This window comes from Eublepharis macularius, chromosome 5 (assembly GCF_028583425.1).
Source record: "Eublepharis macularius isolate TG4126 chromosome 5, MPM_Emac_v1.0, whole genome shotgun sequence".
NCBI classification, from domain to species: domain Eukaryota; kingdom Metazoa; phylum Chordata; class Lepidosauria; order Squamata; family Eublepharidae; genus Eublepharis; species Eublepharis macularius.
The window spans coordinates 145,921,312-145,933,550 of record NC_072794.1 but is presented as its reverse complement, the minus strand read 5'-3'; the positions used below and the strand labels follow the sequence as shown (position 1 = coordinate 145,933,550).

Genomic DNA, 12,239 nt, shown 5'->3' with positions numbered 1-12,239 from the left:
TGCACCCGGCAATGACTTTTCAGTCACGTAAAGCTCCGGATGGCGAAAGACTTCACGCTGCTGCTGCTGCTGCTGCTTTCCTTGGACTTTGAACAAACGCTGGGGGCCGGTGGAACAGGTTTCCACCCCCTCCGAGCCGCTTGGGGATTGCGTCAAGGTTGGAGAGGAGGAGGATCCTCCTGGAAATAAATTAACTTACCAAAAAAAAGAAAGAAAAATCCCCTGAGCCGCCCAGCTAGTCCCTCCGCGCCGGCAGCCTCTCTCCCTGCCTCCCCTCCCTCCCTTCCTCCCCGCTCTGTTTTGAAATGGGATCCGGCTGCTGCCTTTTGCCAGGGGTTAATCGCCGTCCGGCCAGCTCAGATGCGCACCAGCAGCAGCGGCAGGAAGCGCGCCTCGTTCTTCTTCGCCCGGGCTCTGGACTTGGCTCCGCGCGTGGTATTTAACCCCCGCCCTCCCCGCGTGCAGCCCGCACAGCGCAGCCCGCCAGCCAAAGGGAAGGCGCCCCAGCCCGGCAGCCGGAGGAGGCGAGCCAGCCAGCCAGCAGCCGAGCGCGCCCTCTCCCTTCCCTTCCTTTCCCCTCCCGGAGGGGACGCGGCGCACGAGGGTGGCCTGCGGCTGGGCAAGGACGATGAGATGCCGGGGCGTCCGGCCGAGCTCGGCTGCAGCGACCGCGGCGGCGACGGGGAAGGCGGACTGCTCCTGAGCCGGAGGCGCAAAGGGACATGCTGCTGCTGCGCCCTTCGCTACGGCCAGGTGAGTTTGAGCGGCCGGCCGGCTGGAGGGAAGCGGGGAGAGAGCAGAGGCCAGCCAGGGGGCGACGCTGGAGCCGCCTAACGGGAGAGCGAGCGCGAGCGAGCGGGAGGGCGAAAGGACGCCGCCCAGGAGGAGCCCCGTCGCGCCGAGGGACCTCGCTGCCGCCCTGCTGGGGATGCAGCGCTCGGCTGGCGCGGGAGAGCCTTGGCCGGCCAGCTAGCTGCCTCGCCCGCGCTCTGCAGGTGCTGAGACTGGCTGCCCGCAGACCCACCCAGGCTGCAAGGAGGCGTCGGCAGGTCCCTCCCCTCCCCTCCCGCCGGGCATTGCGGGCCTGGGTCGCTGGGGTGACGCGGCCGGCCGAAGGGACGTCCGCGGGCCCCCGAGTTTGTCTGCGGGATGGCTGCCGGCCACCAACTTTGCCGGGCTTGGCGGGGAGAGGTCCGATGGAGGGTGGGCTGGGGCCGGGCGAAGGGCAGTCTTGCAGAAGGACGGCGGGCAGCCTTGGCGCTTTGCTCCGCGGTTAGCGAAAGGGCTCCATCGGACAATGCCCCCTTTCCCAGTAAGACTCGGCAGCTTCCCGGCGGTGCTGCGGTGCGTGCTTGTCCGCCACTAGTGCTCGGTGACTCGTGGCCCAACGCGGGGTGTAACGCTGGAGAATCGCGGCTTAGAGCTGGCGGCGCAGATGGAGGCGAAAGTTCCGTTCTTGGCGTCCAACCCGCGAGTCGAGCCACTGTTGATGCTCGGCGGGCGGGCGCGCGTCCTTAGACCCGCCGGAGCAGGGAGTTCCGAAGAGCACAGAGTTGAGGTTCTTCCACGCATCTGTCTTGACGCGTGCGCGGGTTTTTATAGCGCGGAATCATCGTTGAGGTGGAGTAAAAAATTGGGTCCTGTAATAGCAAGGAACATGGAGCAGGGAGACAAATTTGCAGACACTTGGCCTTTCTGTCTTATAACTTGCGCTTTCCTAAACAACTGTCCTGTTCAGGAAATGAGTAGCCTCCTGTAGTGTTGGGTGTGTAGGGTCCGAGAGGACCATTTGTTAGACAGGCATGAGTATGTGAAGCACTTTTGCAAGGTTGTATGTTGCACCAAACCCTTTGCCATGGATGCAGATATAATGAGTTCAAGTTGGCGAGGTTTTGCTTTATTATATGGAGAATCCTTACTGTAAAGGTTGCTTTTTAAATACAAGCTGCGACAGCCTCATTAGAAGTATGATCCCTTCTTTCAGAGCTGTTTGACTCTAGAGATACCTTATGATGGAAACTCTGGGTTCCCAATATGCCTGTATGTAGTGTAGCGGTTAGTTTCTGTGCTTAGAAAACCCGGTTAGGGGTGGCCATAAGCTATGACTTGATGACACTCTTTCCCACCATCATGGGTGTGTAGAGTGTAGAAAGCTTACTTGGGGGCCTGTCCTAGCAGCAGATTTACCTTTTGTAACTTAGTTTTTTTTTTCTTGGGGTGAATTTAATGCACTACTGGAAGCAATCCTTATCCGCGTTGGATCAGTAATCAGAATGGTTACAAAACTTGAGGAGAAGGAGATGAGCTACGTGCTGAAATACAACAACCAAGACACTCTATAACTTTGGTATTTAAGAACAAAAGTCTCTCAGTCACTTTTACTTGGAAGTAAGTCTCATGTCTGTCGCTTACAGTGCAATCCTATGGAGAGTTACTCCAGTCTAAGCTCATTGACTTCAATGGGTTTAGACTGGAGTAACTCACCATAGGATTGCACTCTTCGTGTTGGATCCAGGCACTGTACTTAAGGGTGCAGTTTTCCTTGCTCAGGGTTTTAAGTTTAAACGAAAAAGGCTTCTGATAGTAAAGATAATATATGTTGGGAGACTCTTAGGAAGCAAGATGTGCTCCCACCTGTAAGGATGAGGAATATGAATGTTGGTTTCAACCTTTATTACCTGCAGTCTTCTGTACAGTAATTCATATCTATCCAGTTGCCTAGATATATAATTTAATATTCAAATAAGTACCTAGAACAGTTTCTTCTCTTCTGATGAAAAGTTAGACATTTGCACAAAGGGTATAATTTTTCTTTCTTTTTCTGACTTTCTAAGGTATGCACATTTGTGCTGTTGGGATAACCTCCAGCTGTCAAGGTTAGCAGTGGCTTGCTGGAGGAGGTTTATTTTTGTCTTATTTTAGGATTAGTCTCTCGAACAGAAAAGAAGCCTGCTATAGTAAGGCTACATTGTAAATGTGATTTTGAAATATGAGCCTCCGTTCTTGTTTGTAGGCATCCAAGAAGCCATCCGCTGAAACAGTGAAATGAAATTGTATATTAACTTAATAAAAGCACAATATGCAACCTTTGCGGGAGGGGACGGTTAGCGCTGTTGACCAAAGTACACATTGAGTTAACTGGCAAAAATACTACGATTTTCATTGAGCTGGATTACACCTGATTGGAAAGCCTACTGTGTTAGAGCGAGCATACAAAATTGAAGAGCTGGGGAAACCAGCGCATACACATTCATATAGCTCAGTTGCAAAACACAAAAATTAGTTGCCACTGTTTTATCTGAATGGTTGCTAAGGAATTAATTCACAGTATGGAATTTCCATCATTATGTTGTTTAGTCCACTCTGTAGCACACCTAGTGTAACCTACAGCTATTCTACACCTCTGACAGGTGTGAGCAGTTGCATGCTAGGCTATTTTTCCAAATGTATTGTTGTCCTCTATTTTCCCTCTGTATTTAGGTTACTAACTAAATCAGATTCCTCTTGGATCCCTATCGCAAACAACCTTCATTTTGCAATTATTACCATTGAATTAAATATGACCTGCATCCAACTAAGGCTGCTTAGGATTGCAGCCTCTAGTTTTAACAGAGAGTTACATAATTTGTGTATTGTTTTACAAATCTGTGAGAGGGGGCAGAATTAGCTATCAGATACAAAGCCCTTCATGCCCTTGTATCTGAGGAGCCACCACGCCCCCTGTGCTCCTCCACAGCAGCTTTGCTCAGCTCACCGGGGTCTTCTGCAGGTGCCAACCTGCAAATGGGCAAAATCAACAGCTGCCTATACATACGCAGCCTCTGTTGTGGCCCCTGTCTTATGGAATAGCCTGCTTGATGAAGTTAGGAAGGCTTCCACTCTCCTCACTTACTGCAAACTGCAAAACTTAATTATTCAGGAGGGCTTTTTTACACAGGTTACAGGATTGTGCTGTAAGGAAATGGTTCAGAGGTAAAGGGTAGAGACTGTAGACTATACTACTGTGTACTGTCTGTAGCTGTACATATGCTCCTACTAGATAATTTATGCATCATTTAACATGTCATATTTAATTGCTTATGCTTTGTTTTAGCTTTGTGTCAGATTTCTGTGTGTTTTCCAATTTTCTGCCATACAATACCCTATTGCATGGTTTATTGAATGAACCCGCTTAGATCATATTGATTTACACACAGTAATCTACCTTGACTCTCAGTGAGAATGGTGGACAATAAACAGTGTAAAATAAAATAAAAATAAATAAAATGATAGAAGTCTGCTTTTATTCTTCTGTCTTGTACCATTCAGTCAAAAATGATTAATTTTGTACCACAAAATTAACGACTTGCATATGTCACTTGGTCTGTTTGCTTCGAGGGGGGAGCATATTTAATATTGCAGTGAATATGTGTATGATGAGTACTTCGTAATAGTGCAGTCCTAAGTAGAGTTATACCACTCTGAGCTCTAGTATAACTAAATACAAGCAGAGTATAACACTGTTTAGATTGGAACTGTAAATGTGTAGTATACAGGGCATAACAGTAACTCAGTGTGCCATTAAGACAATGCGGTGTTGGTGTTCTGCAGGGATATTCTGGAAACACCATTTGATTTTGCAGAACAAATACTTATATTACCAATAGAGTTCTGAAGTCCTACTTGGGATTAGATTGGGACAGGTAGAGCCGTACTGAATCTGTTCCTGCATCAACTTTTGAAAATGGCTATTTCATTGCTTGGCATAAATAAAATTTTTAGAATGCTTTGCCTGTGAGAATATTCACACTTTCTTTGCTCCTGTATGATGATCTTATCTCCTCTGCTATTTTTTGTTCTCCCGGTTGCTGCTTTGTTCCTTTTCGTGGACTAGTCTTATGGGCCATCCCAAATGGTTGGGGACAGTGTAATAAATGGGATAACATCACAACACTATGCAGTCAATCTGTCCTCCTTGTCTGATGACATCACTAACAGTGAAATCCTAAACAGAGTTATTCCAGTCTAATTCCATTGAAATCAGTGGATTTAGACTGGTGTAACTTTGCTTAGGATTTCACTGTAAGGCAAATAAAGTGAAGAGAGGAGGAAAAGGCAACAATTAGGCAAACACTTTTTGCAAGCATTTATTTTAAATGCCTCTAAAGATGATAGAAACTTTTCAACATTATTGCAATGTTCCTGAAAAAAATAACTTTTTAAAAAAAGTTTCTTACTCAACATACAGGAAAATTAGTAGGGACCCATCTAGTCCAGTTGCACCCTGTAGTCAGTTTTTCATACTGTGTTTCTATGAAACATTGGTTCCTCAGGTAGGCAGCCCTATTGGTCTGCAATAGGACCAATAGGACCATCCTATATCAATAGGATATGAGACTAATGGCACCTTAGAGACCAACAAGATTTTCTGGGTGTAAGCTTTCGAGAGGCAAAGCACCTTTCTTCAGGTATCTGAAGAAAGGGAACTTTGTCTCTCAAAAGCTTACCCCCCCCCCTCCCAAATCTTGTTGGTCTCTTAAGATGCCACTGGAATGAATTCCATTGATTCCTCAGAAATTTGTTAGTGGATTTTTTTTTTGAAATTGGAAATGACTGGCAAGCTGAGTTCAGTTGTTGAACTGCTCTGCAATTACAGTGGTCTTCCATTGCTAAACAATATTGGACGTTTTAAGTGCATTTTGTCACAGGACAAAGGGGACCTTACTGGTGCCCACTTGACCTGAGGGAACATCTTATAACATGCCTTGGAACTTAATGGCCAATGTTGCTCAGCAGAGAAATCAACGTGGAAATGGTTTCATAACAGAAGGAAGTAGAAAAACACTGACCCATCCCACCTTCTTCTCCCTAGCACCCATGACAAAATAAACATTCCCCAGAAGTCTCCCAGTCTCATTGTTCGGCTTGTTCCGTTGCCAAACTGCTCTCCAATTAGAAAGTTGTTTCTCATGTTTTATCCTGATTTCTGTTCTTGCAGTTTAAAGTCATTCTCTTTTGTCCTATCAAGCCTTAGTGCATAGTATTAATCTATGGATTTTTCTGCTGGTGAAAAAGAGGAGAGGACCACCCTTTGACCACCAAAAAGGCTATGCTGGGGGGTCATTAGCTAGCACGGCATTTACAAAAAACCCATGTAGGCCAGCAGCTGTAGTAAGGAGGGGAATAAAATGAGATTGAGTGAAAAGCTGAGCCATCCTGTTGTCCCTCCACTTAGATGACTGAAGAATGGCAGCATAGTTCCTTCCCCCTTAACTCAGCCTACCATAGGAGAAGCCATGACTTAGGGTTGGGGCATTTGCTTGGCATGCAGAAGGTCCCAGGTTCAATCCCTTGCTTCTCCAGTTAAAAGGATCAGTGATGTGAAAGACCTGTGCCTGAGTTCCTGGAGTGCTGCTGCCCGTCAGAGTAGTGAACACTTAAACTTGATGGACCAAGGGTCTGATTCAGAATACGGCAGCTTCATGTGTTCAGTTCATTTAGTGTTTCTTCAGAACCGTTGCATTGTTTTCATAGTTCTTTTCTGTACATGTTTGCATTGTTTCTGTTTTTTGGACCAGGCGAATCAGTATTATCTAGTTCCAGCCTGTGAATCTAAAGCTCTGTCACACTCTTCGGCAAATTATTTTTGTAAGAGGCTGGCGTTTATAAACCACCAGTATACTGGAGCCAGTTGCAGAGTTAACATGGTTCAACCAGTTCTTTAATAGCATTATAATAATAACATTCGATTTATATACCGCCCTTCAGGACAACTTAATGCCCACTCAGAGCGGTTTACAAAGTGTTATTATTACCCCACAACAATCACCCTGTGAGGTGGGTGGGGCTAAGAGAGCTCAAGAGAACTGTGACTCGCCCAAGGTCACCCAGCTGGCTTTGTGGAGGAGTGGGGAATCAAACCCGGCTCTCCAGATTAGAGTCCCGTGCTCTTAACCACTACACCAAACTGGCTTTCTTATTAAAAGCGGACTCCTAGAATCCTGATCAGCCCTGCATCTTAAAGAATGATCAGGTTTTGCCATGTTTGCATTAGTAATTTTGAAGAAGCCAAGAGCCATACTTTATTCTCAGAAAATGGAACAGATTACTGTTTTCCCTCATCTATAATAAGAAGGTGTGGATTTGTGAAGACTGCAAGTTCCATGATGCAGAGCGTCCGGATCGTTTATTATACCTTATTAACTATGAAGAGAGCTTGTTGCATACATCATTGTGTAATTGTAATCCTTAGATTCTTTTTCATTAACTGTTGATGCAGAAATACAACCAAAACCCAAGCTTGGAAGTAGCCTTTACCAGGAATGATTTACACAACTAAATTGATAGACTGATGATGTGGCTCAACTGAGTCTATGCAAAACTCGGCATACCGTCACAAATTCAGTTTGTAATTTGTTTGTTTGTTTGTGTCATTTATTGTCCGCCTTTCTCACTGAGACTCAAGGTGGCTTACATAGTGTGAGATTAGTACAATCAGTATCAAAAACATTTCCATCAAGGAAATTTCCATAGACAATACCATAGGATAAATAAATACAGTTTACAAAGACATAGCATTAGCAAGCATCCGATACAGAGTTGAAGAATTGCTGAAACAGAACGTGATCAATTTTAGAACTGACATTAGACAATATGAAGCACAGGTAGTACATAGATGTACAAATTTAAAGCAACAGATAATGTAAGGCAACCATAGTGAAGTCTGTGGTCCCTAACTCATTAGCGAAGCATCTGAGACCCCCTCCCTACAATATCGTCCTCCTATTTGCAATCTAAAACTACTCCCAACCATGCAACTGAGGGCGGAGTGCAGGTGGACAGGGCACAAGAGAAACTGATGCCATTAGCTGTGATAATCAAGGGCTGATTTCTTTTATTTGACAGCAAAATAAGAATCTGCACTGGCCAGGGGCAAAACACCCATACTTAATCAGCAGTTGATGGGATGCACAAGAGTCAGGCCTCCTCTGTCTGTGCGTCCTATATTCCAGTTGATGCTACCCTGGTTCCAAGTCCTGAATTGTCAAGCTGTATATTGACCAGGTTCCTCCTCGCCAAGAATTGACTGATGCTCAAGGGAAGTGTGCCATGTCAACTTTCCCTAGCTGGGAGGTCTCTGGGACAATGTATGTGCTGTAATCCTGCGATCCTGATCTAAGGAAATGTCCCTTCATCCTTCAAATGATGCCTCTGGGTGTTGAACTATGATTTATATTTAGAATTTAATATGCTTTACCCCTGCTGATATCACCATCAGAAAAAAATGTTGATACCTAAGGCAACCAGCCCGCTAGGACCTGGGGAAATCCATTCTCTTGATCTTCAGAGTAGAATAGGCAAAACCTCACCACTGCCCAGCTTGTGTTCAAATACGTCAGAGAGGTTAGACATTTTTGCCCGGCTCCAAATGTGACCAGCTTGTGCCCATTCTGAAAAGTTGGGAGGAAGGGTGAGTGCCATACCTGGAGGCAGGTCAAAAAAAGGTGGGTGGAAATCTGATGGTGCCTTAAATAAACCACCTCCACCACATGTTGCATGGGCATGCTGAGGCATACTGGTGCCTTTTTGTAGATCACTGGCAAATCCCACCCCCTCACCTCCCCATTTGTTATGGAGGGAATGGTGTGGAATTCTGTGATGTGACAGCTGCTACTTGTATTGTTTTGGCAACTGTAGCATTCACAAGAGTCAGTCTTGTACACCACAAACTGGGACTTTTTGAGTACACACAGCAGCCTTTTGTCTCCTGCAGAGCACCACTACTGTGCATGCCAGAGGCAGCTTAATGTTGGTCTAAGTAATAATGCCAACAATACTCCGTAAGTATTCTGTGCCAACAATACTCCATAAGACTGATCATCCTAAAAGGGGTTAGGCAATTGCTCAACATGTTGCAAGTTGAATGGCAAGTTTGATATATTACAGTTTGATATATTACATTATAATACCAGTACTTCACCACTTGCCAAAGGGAGCCATGGATCTGTTCAACACTCTTGGCTTGCCAGTTTTACTAACATGAATTGGCCCCTTGCTCTTTTTGCCTTGAGATAACTCTAATTTTGTCAAGCTCGCTAATAACTGGAAAGAAATCAGCTGTGATCCTTTTTTATCCAGGATGGTATCTGGTTCACTCTGAATGTGGATATCTCTTCCTGTGTCATTTCTATGGGCATTGTCGAGCTGTTAATTAAGTTTCACAACTAATGTGGAGTTAGTAGTAGCATCTCTGTCTCATTCAAACACACATTTCAGAAGCAAATAGGTTATTTTGTAAAAAAAATCTTCTAAGCCTACCTAGTTGTTATGTGCAAAACACATTCTGATTGCAGGCTTTCAGTTCGTTGAAAAGGGTACTTATGAAGAGTACTTATTTTGATAATGACAGAGAAGTAATGTGTGAAAATAGTTTAAACATCTGTGTAAGGAAGGTAAGCTGGAACGTAATTATTTTGGTAAAAGATGTTTGAAAGCGAACACACAGCTTTATGCTCTCACAAATAACTGTAATTTTACAGCTGTAAACATCCATAAGAAACTGTAAGTAAAACTATTTGAGAAATACATACATTTGCTACTGAAGTTCTTGAATAAGGAACTCCACAGACAAACAGTTTATTAAAAATGTGATTTCTGTCTCAATAGGTTTTCAGTTTTATTTTAAAGGCAACAAATTCATGGCAAAGTTACTAATAGTGGTAACAGTAGGAAATTTTTATTTATTTATTTGATTTGACTTGATTTATACCCCGCCTTCTCCACAGATGGGCTCAGGGTGGCTAACAACATTCAAAAAATACATTAAAAGTTACAAAACCATAAAATCAATAATAATTTTTAAAAAGTCATTGAAATAGTCCAGGAGCAGGCTATTTAAACAAATATGGGGAGTCCGTATATGGGCATAGCAGATGGCTGAGGGCAGCCCCAGAAAAAGTGGTGGTCTTAGATGGAAGAAGGAGGACACCCGCTGGCACGCAGCCAAAGGCCCGGTGGAACTTTTCTAAGCAAAGTCATATGAGGTCAGATAACATCACGTGATGTATTTTTATTTTGAAGAAGAAAATGATAACCAGAACAATTCTGCTGTCCATAAGATCTACAAGGAAATGTGGTTGAAGTCTAAACTTCTGGGGAGTTTGAAACGTGTGCTCAGTAAGCAGAGCAAATGTCACTCAAGCAGCTAACTAATTACAAACAAAGAAAAAAAGTAAGCCCTCTGTGTGTTTCAAAGGATGTACTTATAATGAAAAATAAAGTCCTTTGGGACTTTAACAGCCATCCGTTTTAATTATTTGTTTTAATGATTTTAATAGAAGATTTTTGTATAGTATTTATTATTACCTGCCTTGAGTCTTGACTGTGTCAGGAGAAATGCATGGCAATTAAATACTTTAAATAAATATTGCGGTGGCAGCTTTTGTGAGCTACAGTTCTCTTTGTCATGTACATGAAGTTCATAATTGAAACAGGTTTGGTTCATGAAGACTTATGCCACAACAAATTTCCTAGTCTTTAAGATGCCAAAAAACTTCTTTGGCTTGGCTCCTGTGCAGTATAAGTGGGGGCACACTGTGTAATTGGTGACTTTCCTGTCTCCTCTCCCCACTGCAGTTCTTTGTTACCTCTGAAATTATGCTCCTTTGGGTCAGTAGACTGAAACATATCATGATTGCCCAAGTTGGTCACTTCAATAAGAGGGGGGAAATCCATCTCCACCAGCTATTGCAAACAGAAAAGAGTCTTTGGATTTAAACCTTTTTTTTGGCTGCAGCAGATGAATACGGCAACTTCTCTGATGTCACGAACAAGTTTTTTGTGGCGGGAACAAACTTCAGTTAATTACTTGGTTTGTACATTTCTTCCTCTTTTTATCCTGTAGCTGTGTAAGAAATCAAGACTAAAGATGGAATCAGCTGCTTAGGGATGTGGTGGGTCCCCCTCATTGGCAGTCTTCAAGGAGCAGTTGGATGAATACTTGTTGGGGATGCTTTAGGCTGTTCCTGCATGGGGCAGGGGGCTGGACTAGGTGCTCTGTAAGACCCCTTCCAATTCTATGATTCTAAGTTCATTAATTTGAATGGCATGATTAACTGAATGTGGAAGTCTTGTATCCATCTCGTACATGATTATCCTTCTTCCAAGGAGCTCAGGGCAGTATGCATTGTTCTCCCTGCTTAATTGATCCTCACTGCTGAAGTAGGGCAGGTGGAGCATGTTTGACTTGCCTAAGATCACTAGGAAAGGTGCAGGACATAGTGAGGATTTGAATCTGGGTCTCTCAGATCCTAGTCCAGTACTTTACCCACTCTACCACACTGACTCAAGCTGATGTGGTATAGACATTAATTCCAACTTTGACAAAGCAGGGGAAGAAAAGAGAGAAGGAGTGTGTGAAGATGGCAATTAACCAGCTTCACGCTCATTACAAAAATTCTTCTCATGACACAAGGAATAGGGCTGTTTAACACACTATGGGTTTGCCACATAGGTATTGTTTATTGAGAGGAGTGTTAACACATCTGTTTCACTATATGGCTTTTCCCACGTTGTGCTGTACTGTAACTGTACATGCAGTTGCTTATATGAGGGAATGAATGCATATTCACACAAATTTTGTATCTGGGGACCAGGACCCTCAAAAATCCAGATTGCATGTACTTTTGTACATATACTGAATAAACATGTATTTAATTGTGAGGGAAATGCTGCAAAAGCATTAAAAATTGCACGCATAGGACAACAGGAAATGTGCCTGCTTGCCTCTTTCCCTCGCAAACATTTGGAGTGAACCCCTTTATGCATACAAGAAGATGCTTCTAAATGCAATGCAGTTGTGAATTCTGCTTTCCCAATCCCACAAATTATTTAAACTATTTGTGAATACTTGCAGCACATAGGAGATATTGGGCTGAGGTTCAGTGAGGACAGTGAGTGGGACCAGTAGGTATTTCCTGATGTACTCTGAGTGTACAGTGTATAAAATTTAAAAAATTTGCATAGGACTTTACATATGCATTCCGTACACACTGTAAATATGAATCAAATGTCTGTATGCCGAACATGAAAAGATCTTGTGTGAACAAGACACAATTCTCCATGACGTCATGTGTCAATCTATACTACCAAACATTAGAGGAAACATATAAATCTCTGTACGCTAAGATCTCTACACAGAGCCATAACTAGCTAATTTTGCACTTGAATATAAAATCACACCCCCTATACTTTCATAGTAC

The 12,239-nt window shown here is 43.8% G+C and overlaps 1 protein-coding gene across 1 annotated transcript in view; it reads left to right on the top strand.

Annotated features, from left to right (window-relative positions):
• The first annotated feature begins 244 nt into the window (after positions 1 to 244).
• The window catches only part of SULF2 (sulfatase 2), a 137,599-nt gene continuing 125,604 nt past the window's right edge, over positions 245 to 12,239 (top strand). Inside the window, exon 1 of the mRNA XM_054979690.1 lies at positions 245 to 753. The gene's annotated coding sequence lies outside the window, so the exon portion shown is untranslated. The remainder of the gene's footprint in view (positions 754 to 12,239) is intronic.